General features: G+C 38.0%; 1 protein-coding gene across 9 annotated transcripts in view; it reads right to left on the minus strand.

Moving 5' to 3' along the window:
* Positions 1–27,547, minus strand: part of ATXN1 (ataxin 1) — a 533,931-nt gene that overhangs the window by 474,619 nt on the left and 31,765 nt on the right. For all 9 annotated transcript variants that reach the window (XM_043964845.1, XM_043964844.1, XM_043964839.1 and 6 more), the window contains one exon: positions 3,478–3,542. The gene's annotated coding sequence lies outside the window, so the exon portion shown is untranslated. The remainder of the gene's footprint in view (positions 1–3,477; positions 3,543–27,547) is intronic.

Genomic DNA, 27,547 nt, shown 5'->3' on the forward strand with positions numbered 1-27,547 from the left:
TTCGACAATGCTGATCAGCATTGCTTCCTCTATTTCAATTCACAAATCCTGTGTTTACAGGAACAGATTTCGAAGACATTCCTATACAATTAGCTTACTCACAAATTTTTTTTTAAAGGAAAAGGGAACAAAGGGATAACACCCCCTTATTGGTAAAGAGTTATGTGAGTGTGTATTCATGTGTAAAGCAGTTCTCTAAATTCCACTTAATACAGGAATACAGGGTAAGTGTGATTTGCTAATATCATTTAAGTGGAAGCATTGCTCAAAGCCACAGGGACTCACTCTGTGCACAGCATGATTGCTCTCTGCCAGCCAACAAAAACAAAATATGATCTTAGTCTTAGGACCTCCTTTTTTTTTTTTTAACATTTGGAGAAATTGAGCCCTAACCTCAAGAGGGGATACAACTTGTTCAAGGTCACACAGCTAATTATTAGACCTGGGATTAGAATACAGGTCTCCTGATTCCCCTTTCAGTTTTCTTTCCAGTCTGTCTGAGATGGAGGTTTGGTACACTCATGCATGTTTTTATGTTGTTGTTTGTTTGTTTGTTTTTGAAAAGGAAAAGCCAAACATCCAAATTTGAACGATTCATAGACTAAAACTGAGTAAATAATAAGTTTATGTCCTGTGTTCTAATCCTGGTTCTGCCTCACATCATCTTATAAAGAAATCTTCAAAATGTAAGTACCCACACAAAATCTTTGTGACCCCAGAAGCATGTTCTAATAGAGGATGCACTCAACTTGAAAATCTGACAACCTCATTCAGATTTCAGCTCTGCTACTCATTTCCTGTCTATATTGCTCTAAGTAAGGCAGTTGAATTCTGTGGTCCTCAGTTTTCTCATCTGAAAAACGAGAAGCTGGGACTAGATGCATTCTAAGGTCTCTTCCAGTTCTGAGTCTGTTCAATTCCACCCAAATTCCCACCCACTTTTAAATCCCCTTATCACTAGGTTTTAGGGGATTAAGATGACTGACTGTAGCCAAATACAAAGGGGAGTCCACCCATCCAAGGCAAGCGCCCATGAAAAATAAAAACTATGCTGTATTCCTTCACCACCTTCAGCTGCAGTCTGTTCAGCCCTCCAACATGTACACATTTCAAACTATATAGCTAAATTAACTACTTATGGGAGTCAATAGTGGTCATTTACTATCTAAATACTCTCATTTCAGCATTTGCAAACAAGAATCATTAATGAAATGGAGATCAATAATGAAATTCTTCCTAGGGGGATGCTTTTCTCAAAACCAATTCCAAGAGTCCTAAACCTCATAACGAAATACCCAGTATATAAACCTGGATATTCAATTGTTAGCTTAAGTTTCTTTATCCATCTCCTCCCCTGAAGGGCAGTGCCTGGGGAGTATAGGGTTTGGGATCCACTAGACTACAGACCCTGTCTACTATCTGGGCAACTAGGTGGCACAGCGTATCAGGCCTGGAGTCAGGAAGACCTGAGTTCAAATTTGAACTCTGACACTTACTAGCTGTGTGACCTTGGACAAATCACTTAACCCTTTTGGCCTCAGTTTCCTCATCTGTAAAATAAGCTCAAGAAGGAAATGGCAAACCACTCCAGTACCTGCCAAGAAAACACCAAATGGGGTTGCTGAGAGTTGGACATGACGGAAACAATTGAAAAATAACAAGAAGTGTCTGGGCAAGGAGTCATCTCACTGCAGGAGCTAAGGCTGTCACTTCCCCAAAATTGTTTCAGTACCTTAACTACCCACCTATGAGCTGAATTTAATTGGTGAAGGCAGTTTAGGAAACAAAAACCACCAAACAGCAATACTTCCATTAGTCAACAAAGCTTATCATCTGCCATAGATGAGAATCACAAATCTCTAGTGTCAATATGTGCTTATGGAAAAACATAGAACTTGGAAATCAGGGGACCTGGAACAAAGCCCCCACTGTAATATTAATTAAGTATGTGACCTCTTGAAAAGTCACAGATCTGTGCCTCAGTTTCCCCACCTATAAATTGGGGGGTGGGGGAGGAGTGGGCGGCAGGAGAGTTGAACTGAGTTCCTTCAGAAATCCTAGGCCATGTCTCAGAAAGGCAATTAAAGCATAGCAAGATGATCACTCTGCTGATATTCAACACACATACCTTCACCTAATGGTGTTAGTCCGGGTATAGCAACCAATATATTTTAAGAAACCTAATTCTCCTAGGGATTTATTTAGACAATGATATAACTAGTCCCAGTTTCCCCTAAGGATAAAAGGCAAAGTTCTTATCCTTACATTAGGCTAGCTTCTCAAAGACCCAGACAAAAGAGGAAAATGACTCCAGCTTCTCCATTCTGCAGCCTGAAGACCAGTGCAAAGAAAACATTAACAGCAGCTTATGTAGGTAATGCTTCCAGTTCCTCTGGACCACCAAATCTTTATGATGACAATTCATTCTGAGTAGGGAAGGGGGAATATCAGAGACTTTCAGAAACCGGCAGCAGTTTTTCCTCCACTGTTACTGGGCAACAGTTGCTTAGTACTCAGAAAAAATTCGGCCTAACAAGCAAAACTATGAACCTTACTTATTAATATTACAGGGGTGAGATGACAAAGAGGGCACCGGAAGTTCACTGACTGCCTTCCCTACCATACTAGGGCGATACAAGGCCAAATACCACCTCTTTAAGGAAGGAAAAACCGAACTACAAATGAAGCCGGAATGTGAAGCATCTCCTTTCCTGTTAGCTCTATGACATGATCCATTTTTCTTCTTCCTTCCCAAAGTTTCTAACCTTCAGGTCATGCTCATACCCACAGACAAACAGAGGGAGTTACTGAGCTGCTAGTCCCTAGAGGAAGTGCCTTATTTTTCATATTTGAGCTGTTTTACTGGAGCTGCTGAGTTCTGTTGCACAACCCTAACAGGAATTAAATATTATATACTCTTTGGTAAATTATCAAAATGTAAACCAACAGCTACAGCGGGACCAAGAAAGCTGCCAAGAATTTTAACACTGCGATGTTAGTAAGAGAGAACATTTTTTCCCCTGCTGTTGTCTTCAGCTGTATCAACCTCAATTATCATACCCTTTTATATGTGTGAATATAAATCTGTACATATGTGTTTATAAGTCCTTGCATTCACACTCAGTATTTCATGTGGAATCTCCAAATGGGACAATCAATGGAGAAATGGGGAAAAGGTTAAATTGCTATTTAAAAACCACTATGCCTACTTTAATTATTCTAGATTGTTCGCTGTCACCGATCACTGCATGCCATCAAGTCCAGTTAACGAGAAATGTAATGCCTCAAATGAATACACAAGGCAAATGCTCCTTAGCAGACAGTGTTAATTCTCTGAAGTCATCTGTTTTTATTCACTCTTTGCTATTTTTATTCTGCATCATCACCAGAATTTCCACATCAGAAAAATCCCCCTGGTCAAGGTAAATATGCATATTCTATACACTTTAAGAGAATAGAAAGAGACAGCCACTTTACCTTGTTTTCACAGACTGATAGATCCCATTTTGCCTTCATGATAGACTGCTAAGCATAGCAATGCACTGTCAAAAAATGTCAGAGGAAACAATTATTTATTAGTGCATTCAAATTTATGATGCATGTAGACTAATACATGACAATAACTTTAAGAAAGCATGTAATATTGAAATAGAAAAATCATCAGCCAAACCAGCCAGATAACTGTCAAGCTAAGAATGAACAACCAGAAAGAAAACAATGGCCTATTACCAAAAAAGAAAATGGTCCAAAGATCCCTATGTGTTAATGGTATTATAGAATAAATAGCTCCCTCACACAGACTTCATCCTACACTTTGATAGGAACCCTACTATCTGAATACAGACTTAAGAGGTCTTTTGAGTTCTTAGCTCTATTACAGCTTTTCTGAATAAAGTTTAAGTTCCTATCCTGTTTGAAATACCACAATAATTTTTTTTAAATGATACTGGAGATTTCAGCAGAAGGATTATGTTTTTTGTTTTTGTTTTTGCCATGGCATTCTAGATGTTTTGAATAAATTTGGACAGATGGGTGTAAATGACATAAGGAAGATGCCCTCCCCACCACAAAACATATAACACACACACACACACACACACACACGCAATGACTTCTTTTTTCATGTTTATCACCTTTTCATATTCTTTGTTGAAAATTGGTAAGGAAAAGCAAGGAAAGCCTGGACTTCTCAATAAACATATCAAGGAAGGCTAGAAAAACTGATCTATTTCAGTAGAAGTACTAATTCTGTTCCCCTCAAAGAAAGACAACCACTTTTCTCCAAAAAAAGAAAAAAAAACACCAAAGTACCTAATACTTAACTAAACTTCTCAGCAAATAATGTCCACCATTAAGCTCTTTTCTCCCTTTTCCTTTGACCCAATCTTAGAAGCCTTTCTCAGTAGTACTCTTTGATGTTAATACTTTTCCCTATAAATTTACTTTCCATTCTCTCTCTCTCTCCCCGCCTCCTTCTTTCCCCCATAACATATAGTACACATATATGTTCATGTGTATATGTACATGCACACATATATACATACATACATACATGCACATATATATAGTTTGTCTGTCTGTCTGTCTGTTTGTACTTAGTTGCTTACAAATGGTCTCCCCCATTAGACAGAACTTCCTGAAAGAAGAAATGTTTTTGCTTTCTCTGCATCCCTAATACTTAACAGTGTTTGGCACATAGTAAACCCTGAATAACTGCTTGTTGATTAACTGACACAAAATGATCACATCATATGGTTAGCCACATAAGGGCCTCCACAGATTGGTTCCATTATGTTTTTACTTCCAGTATATCCCTTCTCCATGTTCTGTATGAGGGTATATTTAGGAACTGAGGTGATATGGCCAATGACCCTAGTCCAACCCATCTAGAAATCAGAATTTCTCCACCTAGCCTGTGAATCCACTACACACAATGTGGGATAACTAGAACTCCACAGAAAGATACAATGAACTCTATGACACTACCCATCCACTATTTCTCCCATTAGTCAAAGTCCTGTCTGCCTCAAATTGTTGGCCTTCTAATTGTGTGACAACACAGGACCGCATCCAAAGAAGTTAATGATCCCTTTCTTGAAAGCCAACTAAGGGGTCGGCTAGGTGGTGCAGTAGATAAAGCACTGGCCCCGAATTCAGGAGGGCCTGAGTTCAAATCTGGCTTCAGACACTTGACATTTACCAGCTATGTGACCCTGGGCAACTCACTTAACCCTCATTGCCCTGCCAAAAAAAAAAAAGACAACTAAAAGCACTTCCCAAATTCAAGCAGTATTTACACAGAAATTAGGCATTTTCTTTTTTCCTGCCACTCTTGTTCTTTTCTTCCCCCAAAATTATAATGGCTGTTATCTTAGTTTTACTGTTGGAGAAATTAATCTATTTTCTTCAGTAAATTAAGCATACTACCCACCACTTGCTCTCTGAGAGGAATTTTGTCTTATTTTGTAATGATTTAACCTTTTTGGAAATGGTCACTCTACTCTTGAAAGAAGTATTCCTAATTTCCATTTTATGACTGTGGTTAATGCTTGTTAGGCCTAACAAGTTGTCAACCTTCCCACCTCTCCTCCTATTTCCAAATCCCTGTAAGTTCCCTACTTAAAAACTTGCTGATAAAATAATCCACAAGGGGGTCCTCATTTAGTTCTCCAATGATATCAAATTGATTTCCAACTTGGTGTAGTGGCAAGAGCACTCACTCTATGAGGTGTCAAGAGACCCGCAAGCTAACTGATGTCTAAATATAGGGAAAGCAATAGCTTTACATCAGGAAGTTAGAAGAATCCCTCCATTCCATAACAATTTGATGCTGAAATTCCTACAACATTATTTTTGAGTGCTTCAAAGTGAAATCCAATGACATCATTCTTTGGGGTTCCATAGCATCCAGGCCATGACCCCAAGTCCCTGAAAGTCATGAGAGTGGAGCATTAACTCTGTCACATTCATCCCACTATGGAAAGGCTTCACTGTAGGTCCAGAAAGACTAAACATTAGACAGATGGCTACCCAGTGATTCACGAAGGCCCAAGTACGATAGGGATGGAGGTGTGTGTGTGTGTGTGTGTGTGTGTGTGTGTGTGTGTGTGTGTGAGAGAGATCTATGCGGGTGCAGGGAATACTTCCACCAATCTACTCAAAGTATCATCTCACACACTATGCTACCATGAAAGCAAAGAAAGAAAGTTGGAATTCTCATCACATGTTTTATAGTTTTCCAAAATGGTACATTAGAATTAGGTATCTGTGAATGAGCAACAGGATGTACATGTATTAATCAGGTCCTCTAAATGCATAAAAGGGCCAGGAGTGAGGTCAATGGGAAAACTTTGAAAATTCACAAGAAAGTAAAATAAGAACAGAGCCATATTCTGAATCTACTAAAACAAGTACATAGGCTATTTTCTTTTTCACTAACTCAAAGACCACTTTCCTATGCTGCTCAACCCAGGTGTTGAAAATGTCTAAGAAAAAAATTAAATGTATTTTAAAAAAATCTAGATGTGGAAAAGCACAAGGAAGCACTTGCAGAATATGTGCTAAGAACAAACGAGAGGCTTTCCCATTTTGTCTGCAAAATTGATTCTGAAAAGGGAGCCACTAAAACTACCGCTTTTCTTGGCCCTTTTTCTTCTGCTGAAAGAAAGCACAGTGACATGGGAAAAAGCTAAAATTATACGCAGTGAAAATATCTCATATTATGAAAGCCTTTTTGAGTCATAACTGTAATCGAATTCAATTCTGGATCAGCCTTGCCAAACACTATCAATGGTTACCACAATAAAAATTAATATTTTGTCACTTGGCATCTGTAGTCACTTTGGTACATTTGACATGTTGGAACTGCGGCCATTTGGCTTTTCCAGCTGTCTTCCCATAATCTCCATTCATGCAGGATGATTTTATATATACAAGTGACATCCTCTGCCCCAACGAGGTCTGCTATGCCAAGAGGAAAAAAGAACGATAGAATAATTTTGCTCCTATCAGAGAAGGCACACATACGTGTCCACCCACACGACTATTTGGTTACTTTAATATGGCACATCTAGTAATCAAGAATACAGATGTTTTACATAATGCTCGAGGTGGTTTTACATAACATTTCTAGGCTATGCTTCAGATACTTGAGATTTATTTAATGTTCAGTGTATGACAGTCAGCTGTTAAAGAAAAAAGTTTGCAGTTGAACATTGTAACTATTAGCACACCTTAGGAACTAAAACAATTTAAAATGTTAAGACTTCACATTCTTTACAATTATTTTTTAAAAGGGAAAGGAAATTTTTTTAAAAATATGGTCATTAAATTTTATCTTTTCCTATACAAAAATCACAAGTGTACCCAGATCTAAGAAGGCCTCTATGTTTTAAAAAGTGATCCCACAGAGGATTCATCGGAAAAGTGGGGTCTCCTTTTATATTTAGAAAATAATTTGCTTTGCAACGATTCATTTTACATATAACTTTTTAGGATTGTATCTACAGTTTGAAGTGAGAGACAATTGTACTTAAGAGACACACCAAGAGATGAGACACCATTGCACATTTATACCCACATGGCATGCTGTACATTACCCATATAACTAAACCTTTTATTTAGAAATCTAACAAATTCCCTTGCGTAGGCTACATTTCCTTAAGCTTGCCTGGCCAGATTCCCTACATTCAACAGAACAAGATCCAATGTTTAGTCAGAAAAGAGGTTCCTTCGTATTAAGATAATTACACAATTTTAACTTCTTAGTATGTGTTTTTTAAATTAATAACAGAGTGGACTTCTTTGCTTAAAGGAAATTTGACTTAGACCATGTGACTTCCTTAATTGCTAAACCTAAAAGCCATTAAAAAAATATCCCTTCAGCCAAACAGTTTGACCAAATATTTAACACAAGTTGATTGTTTCTGTTTAACATACTCTTCATCTCCATATCTGTATTCCCGTCCTTCTCTACTGAGAACATGGCTGTACTAATATTGGCTCTCATGGAAGTTCTAGAACAGTGAGGAGGACCTTTCAAGGTTTAGTTTCAAACAGGATGACTTCAGTGGAGAAGATGAAACTCTTAGATGCAAAGTCATTCTGTTTGAAGCAACTCTGAAAGTTCCTCAATGTTTCTTAAATTAATAAAATTCAAATCCACAGCTATCATAATCATTCTCTTTAGACCCATTGTTTTCTTAAATTATTTATAACAGACCAGGTGAGAAAAAACATTTTGTTGTTGTTCAGTTGTTTCAAACTCTTCATGACCCCATTGGGGGTTTTCTTGCCATTTCCTTCTCTAGCTCTTTTTACAGATGAGAAACTTTGGTAAACAGGGTAAAGTGACTTGCCCAGGGTCACACAGTTAGCAAGTGACTGAATCCAGATTTGGACTCATAAAATTGAGTCTTCCTGATTCTAAGCCCAGTGGTCTGTCTGTCCATTATGCCACCTAGCTGCCCCTGAGCAAAGCACAGTACCTTCCAAATTATAAAATGATGTTTTAAATTAAAATTAAAATTTAAATCTTTTAAAAAATTAGACAAGGGAGGAGCAGCTAGATGGCACAGTGGATAAAGCACTGGCCTTGGATTCAGGAGGACCTCAGTTCAAATCCAGCCTTAGACACTTGACACTTACTAGCTGTGTGACCCTGGGCAAGCCACAACCCTCATTGACCCGCCAAAACAATTAAATTAAAATAAATATAAATAAAGTAGACACGGGAAAGAATGAGCCTCAAAGAAACTCTGCTAAAAATAAAATAGAAAAAAAAATGGCAAGGATGGATTCCTCAGTATTAACCTAAAGAAAATTCATGAAATCTCAACTTGTACAAGAGCTGAGAGAGCCTCTCAAGTATGGGAGACAAGCCAAAACTCTGACAGGATGGCAAAGTAAGTATTGAATCCAGCATTCTACTGCATGCTCCATAATTATGCCACAACCTGGGAGATAAATCTCTTCAGCCCTCTAGGCTTCCAGCTCTCCACCTGCTACAGTGAAAAGCAATCCAAGGAGTAGCCTGCTCCCAATTCTCAAAGCATCTTTCAACATACTTAAAATTATTTTAACAACAGAGTCAAGTTAATAAAATAAGCGTAATTGCTCTCATTTCTATACTATCCATCCTTGCTGGCTGAGGACAATTCTCCCAGAATCCCTTGGAGACTATCCATCAAGTATACCAAATCAGCCAGAAGCCACAGACTACTTAGCCACTCGAGGGTATTATTTTCCAGAGGGAGGTATGGCTGAAGACAGTGAGTCAGAAAAGTAATATCTTTTGTATCTTAATTTTAACCCTTCCAAATGAATCTTACCTGAAATGAAGAAGTTACAATGGAGGAAAAATCCTTTCCTAAACAAAATTTGGGTAAGATGACCAACTGGCAGAGATAGAAGAAAACTGATGACATGAACCTCTGGGACAGTTGTGCCACATGATGTTGTAAAAATGCCTTTTCTTCACCACTAAGAGTTGACCTAGAGATCATTCAGAGTGTTTGCTGGGTGAGAAGATGAAATAAAAAATCATAACTGTGCATCAATGCACCCCAGATTTATAAACTATTTCTGCTAGCTAAAAGACTTATTTTCTGAATACTCTTTTCAAAAGAGAAAAATTTCTGTCTATGGAATTGGAAATTATGAAAATTCTTCCATAGTCTTACTCAGTTATCCAGCCAAATCTGAGAAGGAATAATGTTACAATTCATTCATTGCATGGTCTCCAGAGTCTTTCTTACTTCAAGATGTACTTCTTGTATTTTTTGGATGTTTGACTCATTCTCCAGAACACAGGCTGAGTTTTCAATGTTTATTCAGTTCTCCAAAACCTCTAGTAGTAGCTACTATTAGTAGCTACTATTACATGTTTTCACTCCAGCTGAGTAACTGTTAATTTAAGGACAGATTTCTTAAGGAAAAAAAAAAAACATCTACAGAAAAGCATGAAATGCAAAGTGAGGAAAGCTAGACAATCGTTCACCAAAATATAAATGAATTGATGACAAAAGAAAAGGTATGGAGAATCAGCTCAGTCCTGTCCAATTTCAAGGTTAAATTAGCACAGATCAAACAAAGCCAACTCAAGCTATGTCCCCAAAGAATCCAAACTGAATCAAAAATATCTGGGCTCAAAAATCTTCATTTTTTAAAAACTTTTTTCTTTTTCCAAGTTAGTGAGTTCTCTCTCTCACTCTCTCTTTCTGTCTTGTGCATGCATGCACACGTGCGTGCACACGCACACGCGCGCACACACACACACTCCACATTGCAACTAACATTTGCAAAGTACTTTATGATTACAAAGTACTTTCCTCATCCAGTGACATAGGCACAGCAAGTTCACTATTATTCCCATTTTACAAATGAGGAGGCTGAGGCAGAGAGAAGTTAAATAACTTGATATGATTGTATATACCTAGTAACTGGCAAGGATTTGAACTCAGGTCTCAAAATTCCAAGTCTAATATTATTTCTTCTCTAAATGAGATAATAATTGTAAAGCACTTAGCATTTTTCCTGGCACATAGTAAACTACATATTAATATTAGCTATCACAATATAGCTAACATTTATTTTGTGTTTGTTTTTATTCCTCAAAGGTTGATTGTTTTGATTAAAAAGTTTTAAAATACACAATGTATTCCAAACACCTGGATGCCCCTGGCCACCCTAGCAGAGTTGCAGCTTTTTTCATTTTAAACTCTCTGAAATGATCCAAGTTGGTCTTTGACAGGGCCTGCCTTCAGGGACTGACCAATGAAGTTATGTATTTATATAGTGCTTACTAGGTGCCAGGCACTGTGCCAAGTGCATTTCAATTATTAACTCCCTCCTCCTCCTTCTTCTTCCTGATCCTTCTTCTTGTTGTTATACATGAACCTGTATAGTCCAAGCAAGATAAGGGACTAACTCAGTGGAATGCTAATATTTTTGCAAGTCTGAAAAAGGGCCTTTTTCCCAAAGGGCTGTTAGGCATGACCTCAAAGCCTGGAACTTTTTGTGTTCGTAATTCCTTTTCTATTAATGTGACCCCCTAAAGGAACCTTTTGTGTTCACTATGTTGCAATTTTCATTTTAATCAGAGAAGGAGTTACAGTTGTTGTTATTTTCTAAGTTCTCTTTTGTAAAAAGCTGGGCTATCAGAGCCTGACCAATGAAGATCATCAATCCAAGCAGAGCTGCAGGTCATAGCCCCACTCACTGTGCTTAGAAAATACAGCAGCCAAACAAGAGGGCAGGGTGGTAAAGGGCAAGGGAATCCCCTACAGGAACCTCTGTTGGCACTAGAGAGACGGGCTTAAGGAATTCAGTTAAGATTCTGTATGATATAGGGCATCCACGCTCAATTAAGCTGTGAGGAATAAGAAGGACTGCTAAGCACTGTACACTGCCATGAAGGGCACTTGATCACTTGTAGCAGAGTCATCAACACAATTTATGAAATATTTGGGTGTTTTATGTCAATTGTAATTTGAAATGCAAACATGGAATGTCTTTTGGGTTTGCCAGTGGAAGACACAGAAAAACGGGCCATTCTTCCTCGTTTGTAGACCAGATTTATGATTTCAATACTAGTTAGTACTAATTACAAAACTACTACTCCATAGCTATGTAAATGGGAACCTGCTCTGAAATTTGTAATCTCAGATGGCTGCCTAAGGGCATGAGAGAATGTATTTCCCAGGGTCACACCGACAATATAGATAGATGTAGATGTAGATGTAGATGTAGGCATAGGCATTGGCATTGTATATAGATTGTGTGTATGAGTGTGTGTATGTGTGTGTGTGTGTGTGTGTGTGTGTGTGTGTGTGTGTGTGTGTGTGCATCAGAGCAAGGATAACAGGATCACAAATCTATAGCTGGAGGGGATCTCAGAAGTCAAGGCCCACCCCCTCATTTTTTAATTTTTTTTTTTTTACGGGCCAATGGGGATTAAGTGACTTGCCCAGGGTCACACAGCTAGCAAGTGTCAAGTGTCTGAGGCCGGATTTGAACTCAGGTACTCCTGAATCCAGGGCCAGTGCTTTATCCACTGTGCCACCTAGCTGCCCCCTACATTAAATTTGTTTGTTTTTTGGGGTGTTTTTGTTTTTTTGTTTGTTTGTTTGGGGGTTTTTTTGCAGGCAATTGGGGTTAAGTGACTTGCCCAGGGTCACACAGCTAGTAAGTGTCAAGTGTCCGAGGCCAGATTTGAACTCAAGTACTCCTGAATCCAGGGCCAGTGCTTTAACCACTGCGCCATCTAGCTGCCCCCCCCACCCCCTCATTTTATAGATGAGGAAAGTGAGGCAGAGAAACTTGTCCAGGATCACCCAGCTACTAAGTAAGTGTCTGAGGTACCTTTGATCCTGTCTTATTCACTACAAGTCTAGTTTTTTGTACATTATGTCATGCTGTTCCTCCTTCTCCAGTTGAAACTCTAAGATCTTTAAGCTCATGGAATCTTGGTATTGAGTGGTATTGAGAATACTACCTCTGTATCTAAACAATATGGCAAATAGTCTTCAAAAGGTTGTCTTCAAGTGTGTGGACAGGGGTTATAGCAACTTATTTCTTGAATAATATCTTCAGAAAAGGTTATACATTTCAAACCTTAGAGGCCAGATTCCCATTTCATGGGAGTTCATGCAGAGTTGGTCAGATCTGGGTCAAAATATTATTTAAATTATTTATAAATCATAAGAATAACACTGAAAATATTTTACTGGCCAAATAAGTCTTCAATTTACAATTAGATAAATTCATAGAGAACAGAATAAGTGAAAATTACAAATAATCCTCAAACTTCCTCTTAAACATAAATTTCAGCTCAATTCATCAGATCTTCTACCAGTCACAAACAAGTTCAGATAAATCACAGGGACCGCTGTTGGTCAGAAAGAAATATGTTTCAATTACAGATTTTTCTTTAATCAATTCAGCTTTATTTCTTCCAAGTGCATACAGTATCAGTACCTAATGGCTAACGAAGTATTTAATGAATAGATTAGGATTACTTATAATTATCCCATTGTCTGGATGCCAACAGAGACTTTTAAAGTACTTGAAAACAGTTTTCCTCTCTTGAGTCGTCTAAACATTTACCTTTCTCCATGTTATTTACACTACTCATTAGCAGAGCAAACCTTTTTTCATAGATGGAAGGCAAATTTCAACCTAGACCTGTCTAAATTATCACAAATTCTAGTTTAGCAGGGGGTCAGAATTAATGAGGTTTTGATGCAGTAAAACTGGAAGATCTTAATTCCATCTCCAACCTTTTCCCAGCATATCATCAGGTGAAAATACTAATGAGCAGTGAAATGACAAATATCCTAAATGAGTAACCCAAGAAGCAGCTGTAATATACATAGTTTTGAAACCTTGGGTAGGGGCCAATTTCTAATATTTTGACATGCACAAAGTAGGCACTCAGTATTTCATAATAAAGAAATGGAGACTGTTCATACAGGCAAAACAGAACAACTCCAAATTACCCAACTCCAACCACATGCCTGTGTTAAGCACTTTTTACAAATACTATCTCATCTGATCCTCATGACAACCCTGATAAGAAGAAGGTGCTAATATAATCTCTATTTTACAGTTGAGGAAAATGAGACAAACAGAAGTTAAGTGACTTGTCCAGGGTCACATAGCTAGTGTCTGAGACTGGATTTGAACTCAGTTCTTTCTGACTTGAGGGCTGACACTCTAACCACTGCACCACAGTGTTTGGCTCCAGAATTACATGTTACCAACATCTCCATCATACAAGTTTATTCTTCTTGCATCATCATTCTGAGAGTTGCCATCATCATCCTTCTCAGCCCCTTTGTCATCTTATTACAAGAGATGTTTTTTGAAGCTTACCATAGTAGATCCAGAAGTTAGCTAGCCAATGCTCTACCAAGTATCTCAAGTAACCTGACTTCCAAAGACACTTTTAGTGATATTATAAGAGTGCCTTAGCAGGCCAGGGATGGTATGATGTTCAATGTCTGGCACATAGTAGGTACTTAATAAAAACAATGCTTGTCGACTGACTGGCCTACCTGGCAGTTAGGAAAGAAGAAAATATCATCACTAAAAGACCTCATCTAAAATATACACACAATTTGTTATATAGTCAAAGGAACCTCTGAGAACATCCAGTCCAATCTTATCTTTAACTTGAATTCCCTCTATAGAATTCTTACCAGTAGTCACCCAGGCTCAGCCTGAAAACTCACCAGTGACAGGGAAATTGCTACCTAATAAGGCAACATATTCCACTTTTAGATAGCAATAAACATCAGGGAGTTTTTCCTTTATAATTAGCCCATGTCTGTCTGCTTCCATCTTCTACCCATTTCCATCCATCGACCAATCAATCAACAAGCATTTATTAAATAAGTCACTAATGCTAAGTATTGGTCCTATTTCTGTCTTTGGGGGCCACAGGAATAAATCTAATCCTTCTTCCACATGAAATTTCTTCAGACACCTGAAAACTGGCTCTTCTATCCTCTTTTTGTCTGTTTTCCAGGCTAAGCAACCTTTCATCATAGGACATGGTTCTAAGAACCAAGATTGGAAATAACGACCTACCCTTCCATGCTTTGGATGAACAACTGTGCATCACCCCTCCCTCACTTTCAAAGGTGTGTGTGTTTATATTTTTGCCAAGTAGCCAAAGAATTGCAATGAGACATCAAATGGAAACTTTCTGTGAAGTTAACAGTAAATGATACTAAAGAGAGTATGAGTCATAAATATTTTCTTAAGTATATGGTTGTTTTTCTCTAATAAAACTTGGATCAAATTGCTATGTATTATTCACTCACACCAAAAATTCCATCTGAAAGTCCAGAGCCAAGTCCTTCCAAATAATCACAACTCCCAGATTCCCCTCATCTGCTTGAATGATGGGCATCCCAACTAACTCTTACCATTGGTCTTGACTTACTTTGGGCAAATAAATAAAACAGTTCACCAGAGTGATAGGGTTTGAACGTTTCCCAGTCTAAGTTTCCAGCCTAGACAGTATATCCTGAGTTGTGCTGACCAGTCAGTAGGTCCTTGTTACAGGATCGCATGACCCCTGAACTGAAACTCTAAAGGATTGTACTGACTGCTCCTCTGATTAATTTATTAAATATGTGCTCCTCTGCTGTGGTTGCACTTTTTTATTCTCCTAGTCCTGGTCTTCTGTTGGGCATTGGGAGCTTAAGGGGAAATAGTTCAAGCTACATCTAAAAGGCTCAGGGGTAATAGGAAATGATGGCCCATGCACCATTCTTTAAAATAAATATTTTTAAAACATATACCATTATAATTTTTGAGAATGTCAATGAGAACTTTGAAAAATATTAAATCAAGTTGTCACCATTTGACTTATTAAAATTAAAGCTGTGACATATTGAAGACAAAGGGTTCCTTGAGGGGTAAAGCTTACAGGAAAAGAATTAGGAACACAAAATATACCAGGATTTAAGGATGAAAGGTGACTGCTTGTGCTTAACAGACAACTTTATGTTTCCCCTCACAATTAGTCCTTTTTTTGCAATTGGCAAAATAAAACATCAGTGTTCCAGGTAAGCCCCACCCCTTTGGATTGCCCCATGTCCTGGCTGTGCCCCCAAACCAATGTGAACCTCAGGCAAATGCATTAACCTCATAGGGTCATAATCTTGTCATGTGTAAAAAGAAGGGATTGCACTGGATGACCTGCAAGGTTTCTTCCAGTACTTAAATTCTATGACTGTGTACCAAGACTTACCCTGCTTAGCCAGAGCAGGAAAGAACTGGGAGTGGGAGAAAACTAGGGGAGAAGAGGCAAGATTAAGCCTGAACTATAGAAATACTGACTAATAATTAGACACATCTAAAAGTAGAATAGTCTGTCCTGGGATGTGGGGACATCACCCCAAGCTTACTGGAGTTCTGCAGGTAGAAGAAGGATGACCCTTGGCTAATTATGTTGCAAAAATAATTCTTGTTCAAGTCAGTCTTGGACTAGCTGGTCTCTGAGATTCTCTGATTTTCTGGTTGTTTTGTTTTTGTTTTCTTTAGGATTTCTTTTTTGCAGGGCAATGAGGGTTAAGTGACTTGCCCAGGGTCACAGAGCTAGTGAGTGTCAAGTGTCTGAGGCTGTAGTTGAACTCAGGTCCTCCTGAATCCAGGGCCCGTGCTTTATCCACTGAGCCACTTAGCTGCCCCCTGTTTCTGTGATTTTCTGATTCCTTGATGGTATATTACACAGGGCTAATGTGTGTTTTCTCTTCTTCCCTTTTTTCTTTATCTTCTCATTGTGTGTGTGTGAGTGTGTGTGTGTGTGTGTGTGTGTGTGTGTGTGTGTGTGTGTGTGAATTTTAATCATCACCTTCACACTGGCTTTTCTTAAGCATATGCACCTTTTCAAGCTAAGTAAAGCACAGACTTCTGATTTCTAGGCTTTCTTATACAATAGGACAGCACTGAAGAAATTAAGAATTATTTACTCAAGTTCAAATAGGAAGCCAATGAGAGAGTCGAAAACATAACTTCTGTCTTTCTGAGTTCCAAAGTCAGTGTTTAGGGGGCAGTGCTACTGCCCCCTAAAGATTCTTGCCACTCACCCTCCAATACTTAAAGTGCCCCGATGGAAAGGCAGGAGGAGACGAGTGAAGCTTTGGCCTAATTTCATTAGAATTTCACCAGTTTGGACTCTGAGACCAATCTGATTGCACACACCCATTTGTTTGTGTCCTCTACATTTACACTCTCATTTAAAGACACTGGAATTTACTGAAGCATCTACAAGCAAGAGAATGCTCCCTCAGCCTAAGACATGGCTTCTTTCTCTCTTAAATACAGCTGGTTAGCTAAGCTGCCGGGTAAGCATTTTGTGCAGGAAGGAATTCTGTACAGTTGGAAGAAAGAGCACACTGCTTGAAGACTCCATTCTGAGATAAAACTAGCATTAATCATGTTTGGGAAGGGTAGAAAGAAAACTCTGAGAGTACAAGATGCATTTGGGGAAAGAAAGAAGAGGGAAAAAAAGACCAAAAGTACAGGGCTGCTATAAGAAATAAGGTCAACACAGCTGCCCTTTAAAAAAAAAAAAAAGAAAGAAATTGCATGTACAGATGCAACAGATAATGTGGATTCTTTCTTTGAAGAAAAAAAAAAGAGGTCATTTTTACATTTAGGGCCCCAGAAAATAAACATGGGTTGCCCATGGTTAAAAAGTACATGGCAGGCCCCGACTGCTTGCTGAAGATACCCTCTGATATACATCCTTATATCCTTATATTAAAAAGGGGGCAGGGGGCTACAATTCAAGTGAGCTGTTTTCACTTGCTTTAGCCTTAATTGGGCATTTTTCTGATATACAGTTTGAAGGAGGAGCTTCTAAACTTTTATTTTTATCTGATCATGTTTGCTGCTTTCTCTCTTACCTCTTTCTCTCTGCCCCATCCCCCCCCCCCCCACCTACACTGGCATTCTCTGTGGTCAAAGAATCTGTTTCAGTATTAGTGTTCAATATTGTAAATGTCAAGTACAACACACTACACATTTCCTGTGCTATTTAAAGCATCCCAAGCAATTATTTGCTGTGAAATATTAAACTATAATTTTTCGTAGCTAGTGGCAATTCTTACAGCCTCAGCTGTGGCAGATTCACCCTTGAAACATCCAAGTGGAATTTTTAAATCAAATGGATTATTTCTGCTACTGGGTAGACATGGGCTATTTTGCTTTGGGGGTAGAAAAAATACCCTTAGCAAAGATTTTTAGAATGTTCCTATTCTGATGACATTTTTGGAGATAACATGCAGACTATGCTAGAACAGTTTTTTGGTTTTTTGGGTTTTTTTCCCATGTAAACTCTTTGCATTCCTTGATTACTTAATAGCCATCTCAGGGACTTTGACTTTGACCCTTACATCTTTCAGTAAGCAAAAAAAGATACAAATACACATTTGAACCCTGTTGTAATGCAGTTCATCCAGACATAGCCATGACCCCCTAAGTGGAAAAAAAAGCAGCTTAATATATCAGGATTATCTTAAAGAGGCCTGGAGGCCCTCAGCACAAGCATAGTGAAGTTCCATTATATTTATATACATAGACACACCTGAGAAAATATTAACCAACAGGATGAAAAGAAATGCATAGATAGGTATGAATTATGTGTGCCATCATCTTTAGAACTTCAAAATTGACTACATTTTTGTAATTAGCTAAATTGTGGTTATTTTGAATGTGTCTTTAATTATGTTAGATATTTTTGTTAGAACACGTAGGTGTCTCAAAAGTAACAGATTTGCTTTTGCCGCACAGCTAAGGAGGCACTAAATTGCCACCCCTCCTACAGAGCTGGGCGGCATTTGAAGGCGCCTTCATGCAATATCGTACAATTTGCAAATAATGAATGCCTGCTCGCTCATTTAAAAAAAAAAAGGAATAAATGAATTATTGGAATACATTTTTCTCCTGAAGAAAGAATTACCTTACTGCCACTGGGCCAAAACACAGTGGGCCTTTCATGTACCATCCTGGGTATTACTCCTTGCTGAACTATGACACCCTAAGGCCTGCCAGTTAGGATGGACAAAATTGTATTGTTTCGATGGGTTCCATTTCATGGCTTGATCATGTTGTGTAGAAAGCCTTGGTACATAAGAGTACGCCATTATCTCAAATTTGACCCCATTCAGGACTATGTGTCTCCAACAGCCAACATTTGTGAATTTTTTTTATGGGTTTTACATGTATGATTAAGTAAAGCATTACCATATTAGTAATTTTGTACAAGAAAACTTGAATAAAAGAAAAAAATGAAAGAGTGAAAAATAGCATGCTTCAGTCTGTGTTCCATCAATATCAGTTCTTTCTTTGGACATGGATAGTATATTTCGTTAATAATCCTTTGGGATTCTCTTGGATCATTGTGTTGTTGAGAATAGTCAAGTCAAGACACATATGAAATGATGTATAGTGAAGCGATCAGAACCAAGAGAACACTGCAACAGAGACAGCAATATTGTTTGATGAAGAATTGTGAACTTGACTATTCTCAACAATACAATGATTCAAAAGTGAAGGTATAAAGTTTAAACAGTACAAAGGATGGCTCCTATAGTTTTACTTTCTTTTCTTTGGTTTTTTTGGTTTTTGTTTATTTTTTTTTTGGTGGGGAAATGAGGGTTAAGTGACTGCCCAGGGTCACATAGTAAGTGCCAAGTGTCTGAGGCCAAATTTGAACTCAGGTCCTCCTGAATCCAGGGCCACTACTTTATCTACAGCACCACCTAGCTGCCCCCAGTTTTACTTTTCTTAAGTGTATATGTATATTTATACAATCAGGATTCTGGCAATTTTTTATTTAAAAAAATGGTGTGATGCATTAGATATAGTATGATAATGAAATCACAGAATTGAAGAGACCTGAGACCTAGCTCTGCTACTTATGACTTATAGTACTACAATCATAGATTTACAGTTGGAAGGGCCCTAAAAGACCAGTTAATCCAACCCACTCATTTTGCAGAGGAGAAACTGAAGGCAAGAAAGATAAAGTGACTTTACCAGGGTCACACAGCCACTATCCAGGCCAGGACTGTAATCTTTCTGGCTCCACATCTAGCATTCTATCCTCCATCCTACCTAAGCTCTTGATCTTGGTTGGACAGGTCACTTCCCTTTAGGGATTGTGTTCTTTGCCAGATGTAAAATGAGGAGCATCTCTACAATCCTTTCCAGGCCTCAATCCCACAACTGCAATTTTTGTGGAAGCCAACACGCAAACCTAACCCATGATTGAATACTATCTACAAGATCCCAGTGGTCTTCCCAAGTATTTGAACAGTTCCAATAACAGGGACAGCTAAGTGTGCAGTGGGTTGGGGAGCTGGGCCTGGAGTTAGAAAGACTCATCCTTATGAATTCAAATATGGCCTCAGACATTTACTATAGTTGTGTGACCCTGGGCAAGTCATTTAACCCTGTTTGCCTCTGTTTCTTCATCTGTAAGAAGAAAATGGCAAGGGAGCAGCTAGGTGGCGTAGTAGATAGAGCACCGGCCCTGGAGTCAGGAGTATCTGAGTTCAAATCCGGCCTCAGACACTTAACACTTACTAGCTGTGTGACCTTGGGCAAGTCACTTAACCCCAACTGCCCTGCAAAAAAAAAATTTTTTTTTAATTAAAAATTAAGAAGGAAATGGCAAACTACTCTAATATTTTGCCAAGAAAAGCCAGATGGATACAACTGAAACAACCAAACAACAATTGTAGGGAACTCACTCAGTAAAAGCAGTTCACTCCATTTTAGAACAATTCTAAATGTCTGACAGTTACTGCTTTATTGAGCCAAAATCTGAGGTAACATCATATGTAAAAACAAACCCTCTAATGGAAAGACTTCCAAATACTTCCAAATAATACTCATGCCAGATATAAGTCATTATTAAATGCTTTTAAAATATCTACTTGTCATTCTCTATATAATCAGAATATACAAAGTCGTTTAAATCTTAAGAATTATTTCAACAGCATATCACATTCCAGGAAATATTCCTCTTATTTCATTTTTCTCCATGCCCTACAGAACCTAATAAAGCTACTTACATTTTAACACTTAAGGGGGGAAAAAAAGTCCAGCAATGGAAATAAAAGCATTTAGAAGCCTTCCAGCTCCCAATCTATGAAACTAGGCTATATGATGAATGATAAATATTATTAATAACATTATCATAGGATCATATTTCATAGAATCATAATGGATCTTAAGCTAGCTTGTAGGTTGTGTGATACAATGGAAAAGAATCTTGAATTTGAAGTAAGAGGATGAGGAATCACATCCTGGCTCTGCTACTTGTTAATCCTATTCAGTGTTAGCCAAATCTGTCGACCCCTCTGGCCCATTTTCTCACTCGCAAAAGAAGGGGGTTCAGGTAGATTTTTTTCTGGCTCTAAATATCTGAAATTTATGGAGATAATATTTTCCTCTCACCTGATACAATGGAAAGAATATTGGCATTTGAATCAGAGGGCCTATGTTCAAACTCTGGTTCTGCAACTTTGTAGTTCTGTGACCTGAGGCCAGTTGTTAACTTCACTGAGCCTCAGTTTCCTCATTTGTACAAGGAAGGTATTAGACTCATCAGTGGCCTTAAAGATCCCTTAAATCTATGACTCCTATGACCTCACAATATTATGAGCATGGCCAGCTCTCATCTTGAATTCCGAGTTCAATTAAAATAATGTTAAGAAAATCTCAACATTCCACAAGTTGTTCAGAAGAATAAATTCCAGTTAGTGATTCTGTGAGCTACACATAATGTGGTGTTCAGTGTAGGAATAGAATGAAAGAGTTCCTCTTTTTCCTACTTTTTTTTTCTTTGCATAAGTTTGAATAATAGCTGAGCTTCCTTCAGGAAATTTGTTTTCTGGGTTTTGCTATAAAACATGATGCCATTTTCTTTTTTAAAAAATCTTTAAAATAGATAAAAATAAATAAAATTTTCAAAGAAATAGGCTACATAAATATATGGGCAGCTAGGTGGCACAGCAGAAAGTGCAGGGCCTGGAGTCAGGAAGATACACTTTTGTGAGTTCCCCCAAATAATCCTAGCACAATGCCTCTCACTCAGGTAGTTAATGTTTGTTGATTGACTGACTGATTTTCCATGCCCTCCCCTTACAATCAGCTCAGTGGACAAATGTTTGTAGTAGGCTGTTCTTGACTTTGGAAAATGAAGAGAGTTGTCCTAGACCTCTGGAATGAAAACACCATTGAATTTGATTCCTGCCAATCAGTATCCAGGCATTTAATAGAAGTCAGCAAACACATAAAAAATGTGCCCAGAGATGGAAAAATCACCTGACCATATATTATACATACACACCCTGGGGAAAATATGTCATTTCATACACCGTAGGTCCCATACATCATTGGTTTTCTATGGATGCCATAATCTGTCAACACCGCAAAGAAGGCCAGAAAGGGTTCAAACCATAAATACACAGAGATGCATACTCAATAACTCCACTGGAGATGAAGGGGAGAGGCACAAAAACAATAGAACCAAAGTAGCTTTTTCAGGGAGGAAAAATAGTGGCAATTTTAAAATCCCAGTGAAAAATTCCCACAGTAAATAACCCAAACATTTTTCAACACATTTTTTTTCTTAAAAAAAAAAAAAAAGTCCTAGTATAATCACAGAACTGGCCAGAAATGGATAGTGTCTGAGGAGATCCTGCTTACCCACAAGAAAGATGAACGCTTTAAATTCCCTTTTAACCAGTCACCCACTTGTCTGTGTCTGTGTCACAAGAGTGTCTCAGTGCTTGATGTGCACGCATTCCAGGCACAAACCAGTTTCCAGTTAACATGGATTGCCTAATCTACCACACTCCCAACCGTAGCCTCATCCATCTGTATTTTGCATATATAAGACTAGCACCAGAAAGCCACTGGCCAGCTCATTCCTTCAGTTGATGCAGGGTCAAAAGATGCATAGATTTTATCAAGGTCAAATATAATGTCATAAGGAAACTTTCTGAGGTAGCAAAGGAAGAAAAAAGGTTTTTAAAAAATGAAGACCATAACAGAAATTAGTAAATAGTGTGTGTGTGTGTGTGTGTGTGTGTGTGTGTGTGTGTGTGTATGTGTATGAACATGGGTGGCACACACAAGACACCAAGCTACTTAACTTTCTCCTTTTCTCCTGACTAGGACTTTTGGGGAATTAAATTTAACAATCACTTTGATTGAGTTATGGTTCTGTACAAACACTGCCTGTGTGCCCTGGAGATTCACAGCAATAATATAAATAGCACCTATCCTCTAGGACCTTACATTTGGCCTGGTGGGGTGGGGTGGGGGAAATAATACAAGTATAATAGATAAGAGATAGCTGATAGGAACAACATACAAGGAAGTGGGTGGGCAATGGGGGGGCTGTATGTGTGTATTTTTTTTTTAATGAGAGAAATGCAAAAACTAGTGTTATTTAAATATCATGAAATATTTTGCTAACCATGCAGAGATGGAAGTACAGACATTTCTGACCACAGCCTAGTTCAGAAACTTTGCTCTATTTTTAATTATTTGGTGTGCAGAGGACCTGTTTGCTGATTAACTTCTGTGCTGGACGTCAAAGGCAGTAAAGCTCCTGACCCACACCTAAGAACACAGAAAGCAGCTTAATTATTTTTAAACAGCAAGTGTAATATTGCAAACCAGTGTGTAGGGACAGCTAATTTACAAAGGACTTTCTGATGGCTACTGTTGTTTAAAATAAGAGGATATGTTAGGAAAGCTGAAAATAACTTGATCGCTCACATAAGATAACCAAGAAAAGGGAGTTTTAAAAGAGAATAAATGTCCCACTTTGAAAAGTTATGGGAGTTACATGGAGAGGGGGCGAGAATAAAAGTTTTCATAGGTTAAATTGTGTTAGCCCTAAAACGTTGAGCTTTGACTATCTAAAGGCATTGGAATGCCAGTAGTTTTAAGCAGGAAAAAAAAAAAAAGTAACCCAGAACCAAAACACTTATAGCAAGGCACAGGAAATGGACTCAGAGGCAAGGAGAAGAGGGTTAGAAACCAAACAGTAGTACTCATATATGGCACACATGAGAAATGCTGAGCAAAGTGAAACCCCAGAGAAGGAGAAGAGAAGGGGAATTAAAGCCAAGAAGGAAGGGTTGAGGTGTAGAAAATAAAATGCATGGTAAGACAGACATTTTGCTTTTCTAAGTACTGCATTAAAAAACAAACAAAAAAAACCGGTTTCTAAGTTAGAAAACAAAACAAGTCCAAGAAATAAACTAGTGGCTACACTGAAAGGAAAGTGTAATTATAAATCAAATTAAGGATCTGGAATCAGGGTTAAATGCTACTGCATTTATCATATCCCTAAACAAACTAGACTTTGATAAATATCCCCCAAAAGTTGAGAGTTACTGTATTTAAGGGCTTCTGATTTACTTGGAGACCTAAGGTTCTTCTGAGGTACAGGTCAAACTCTATTATAACAAATCCCACAGGAAAATCACAATGTTTTTGTGTCACATTCTACTTACGAGGTGCCAAGAACCATTATCACCCCTTCTGCCCCACCAGACAGCTGGAGATGAAGTAAGCAGGAACCTCAATGAACCTGGAAATGGATACCAAAGGCATAGAAATTTTCTGGCAGAAGATATTTCTCCTGCTGCATGAATTCTGCTCCTGAGGTCACTGAAACTGATGGAGCTAAGATCTTGGAAGTGGGTTTAACCACGGTGTCAGAACCTTACAAGGACACATCCATGCTTGTGAATGATTTTTTAAATTGTCTAGTAGGAAGAAATATGAGCAATCATCACGTGAGAAGAAAATGAGAAAACCCATTCCTAAGAGTCTTCCTATGGCATGCAAGTAAGATTTGGGTTTTGGAAGTGGAGGTAGATATGAATGCTGGTGATATTAAGTAATGAATATTTTTTCTAAAAATGTTTAGTAAGCATTGTGCTAAGTACTGGGGATACAAATCGAAAGGGGAATGGTCCCTGTTCTCAAGGAGCTCACATTCTAAATGGGTAAGACAATATCTAAATGAGGGGATCAGTTGCCAGGCAGAAGAAAAAGTGGTGGCCCTTAGAGTATCAAGTAGCCATCACTGGGTATAAGTCTTGGGGCAAGAGGAGGTTGACAGATAAATATCTGGATAGGTAGGTAATTCATATTCTGTAAATTTTAAGGTTTTTAATTATATTAATAATGATAAAGTAATCAGTAAATTTTACAATAATGTCAATAAAATAATACCAAAGGTCCTTAATCAAGGCTTGGAAATGTTTCTGTTAAAATGAAATTGCTTACTTTAACAATATTCACTGTAATTAGATTTGACCTGTGGTTGTAGCCCTATAATACCCTTGCAAAATAAATCAACACTGAGTTCAAATTTTTTAAAAGTCAGGAGGAGCAAAAATTTAGTTATCCAAACACAAACTGCTTTCTGTGGGATCGTCTAGTTAAATGAGAGCTATTCAACTTGCCTCAATTGCTGTAGCCATTCTCTAATACACAGCAGATTTATATTTCAGAAGGTTTTTTGACAGAGAACAAAATGTTACTGAAATATCTCTTCCATTCCTTTTGTCCTACATAACATTCCACAAGCCAAACTCACAACAAGGGGCATATATTTGTCAGCTTCTGTTTACTCTTTTTTCATTCTAGTTTGTCCATGTTACAGGGTTGTTTTATTTTTCCCTTTTTTCACCCTTTCTTGGACAAAATGTAACACACTCATTTCTACCACGTGCAGTATCTGCATACTGGAAGGTAACTTTCCGCATCACACCATCTTAAAATACCTTTTTTTTTTTCCCCCAGGAGTTTTACTGAATTTCATCCTATAAGGAAAATGTTTATGGTAGGGGATAAAAACACTAAAAATCAAAGTTGAGTTCTAATCCAACAATTAACACACCCTATGTGGCACCCATTACTCCACAATTTAAGCCTTAGATCTATGAGGGGAAAACAGGATAAGACCAGCAGAAACAAACTGACACCAGATGAATCTGTCCTCTATTGCCTCTGCTCTCGGTCATCCCAGGTCTGAGCCTGCACTCAAATGACAGGCTGAAAGGCCTGGATTGGAGCCTTTTGGTCAATATCTTTATAGTAGGACAAAATCAGGGGTCAAGAGGGAATCCCTGATCTAAAAGGAACAAAGGAATGTAGCTATATGGGTATGGAAGTATAAAATTTTATATCATTCTGGCCTTGAAAAAGTAATTTTAAGCCAAGTGAATGTTATTTAGAAATAGATTTTCAAATAGAAGGGGAAAAACCCCAGGAGGGAAGTATGTGGGAGGGAGGGAAAAAAAAAGGTAGGTCCAAGAGGGGATTTCTGAAACTGGCCTATATAAAAGGCTTCTGATTCAATAGTGATGACGCATTTCTATGGGGAACTTCATACATACATGCATGCACACACACACACGCTATACATACATGCCATACATATATATATACTCGTACATGTATACATTTACATATGTGTATGTATACATACACACACATACATTTTTACTTTGGGGAGAAAATACTAAATCCTGGAGATTTCTATTATAAAAATGGATCGTGGGGCAGCTAGGTGGCTCAGTGGATAAAGCACTGGCCCTGGATTCAGGAGGACCTGAGTTCAAATCCGGCCTCAGACGCCTGACACTTACTAGCTGTATGACCCTGGGCAAGTCACTTAACCCTTATTGCCCCATAAAAAAAATAAAAATAAAAAATGGATCATGGGGAAATAACAGTTGTTCATTCAGCATCCTCATGGGCCACTAGAAATAAATCACTCTTAGTTACTCCACTAAGGCACCAAACAAAATTTCCAACTAGCACAAAGAGTCATATAGGGAAGATCACATTTGTCCCTATGCTGATACATCACTATATAGATGAGCTTTGTGTCCAGGTTTGTGTGCCTTCCCAAACTACCAGTTCAAAAATCTAGATATTAAGTCTATTTAAAGATTAATATAGGGTCAGTTTCCTGGTATTCCTGGAGTTAACGCACGCTCTTCACTCATCCAATTGCTTCTATAAAAGAAGCAACTCCCTTTAGAAAACATGGATTCACTTCTCACCAATGGTATGTAGTCATTTTTTCTGGCTTCCAAAATGGTACCTCGCATACAACAAGTGCTTAATAAATGTTTACCAGACTGAACTGAATAGAGTTGAAGAAAAATAAATTATTGTCCACATAACTGGCTTCAAGGGTTGGAAAGCCTTTTATATAAAAGATAAAGAAATGCTTTAGCTAAGAGAATAGGTAGATTGCTATCACTGAATGAGCCTAGTATCTAAGAGATAGAAAGGGAAGCTCTCTCTCAAGCCAAAGCAAGAACCATTTTAATTTGGAGGTGATTGAATGAACTTCCTCTCTTCTTCTCTGGAAAAAGAGGAGTATATGCCACCAGAACAGTAACCACAAAGGAAAACAACTCATTACAAATGGCATCAGATCACAGGATTTATATGTATTGGCTAAAGATGACTTCCATTTTAACCATACCAGCACTCTGTTAGTAAATCTGAAGCAGATGAAAAAAGAAGAGGAAAAAGAATCTTATACTTAAGTTTAAGCACTGTCAACTATATCTAACAACTGAAAAAGCAATTTAAAAAGTTTTAAGGGGCCATTAAAACATTAATATGCTTAGCAGTGAGTTAGGTTCTTGCTTTTCCTTAAGTTTTCAGCTCCATTTCAAATTTAGGGATCTAATAAATTCAATTAAACAAAGCTATCTCTGCTTACAAAAGACCTGGTCTTTTACAGATTCATAGAGTAACTATGTGTCTCCTAGAGCCCTCTCCATAAGGAGATTAACACCTAAATTACTCCTATCTGCAGATAAAAAGGGCTTTGAATTAAGAATGAAAGGGAAAGAAGTTCCTAGATCCAATTTCTAAACCAGACACCATAAAGAAAAAGATGGAAGGGTACAGCAGAAAGAATCAACAGTAGAGGTGCTAATCAATGAAAAGCATCAAGGGACTAGAACTT

This window comes from Dromiciops gliroides, chromosome 1 (genome assembly GCF_019393635.1).
Source record: "Dromiciops gliroides isolate mDroGli1 chromosome 1, mDroGli1.pri, whole genome shotgun sequence".
NCBI lineage: Eukaryota > Metazoa > Chordata > Mammalia > Microbiotheria > Microbiotheriidae > Dromiciops > Dromiciops gliroides.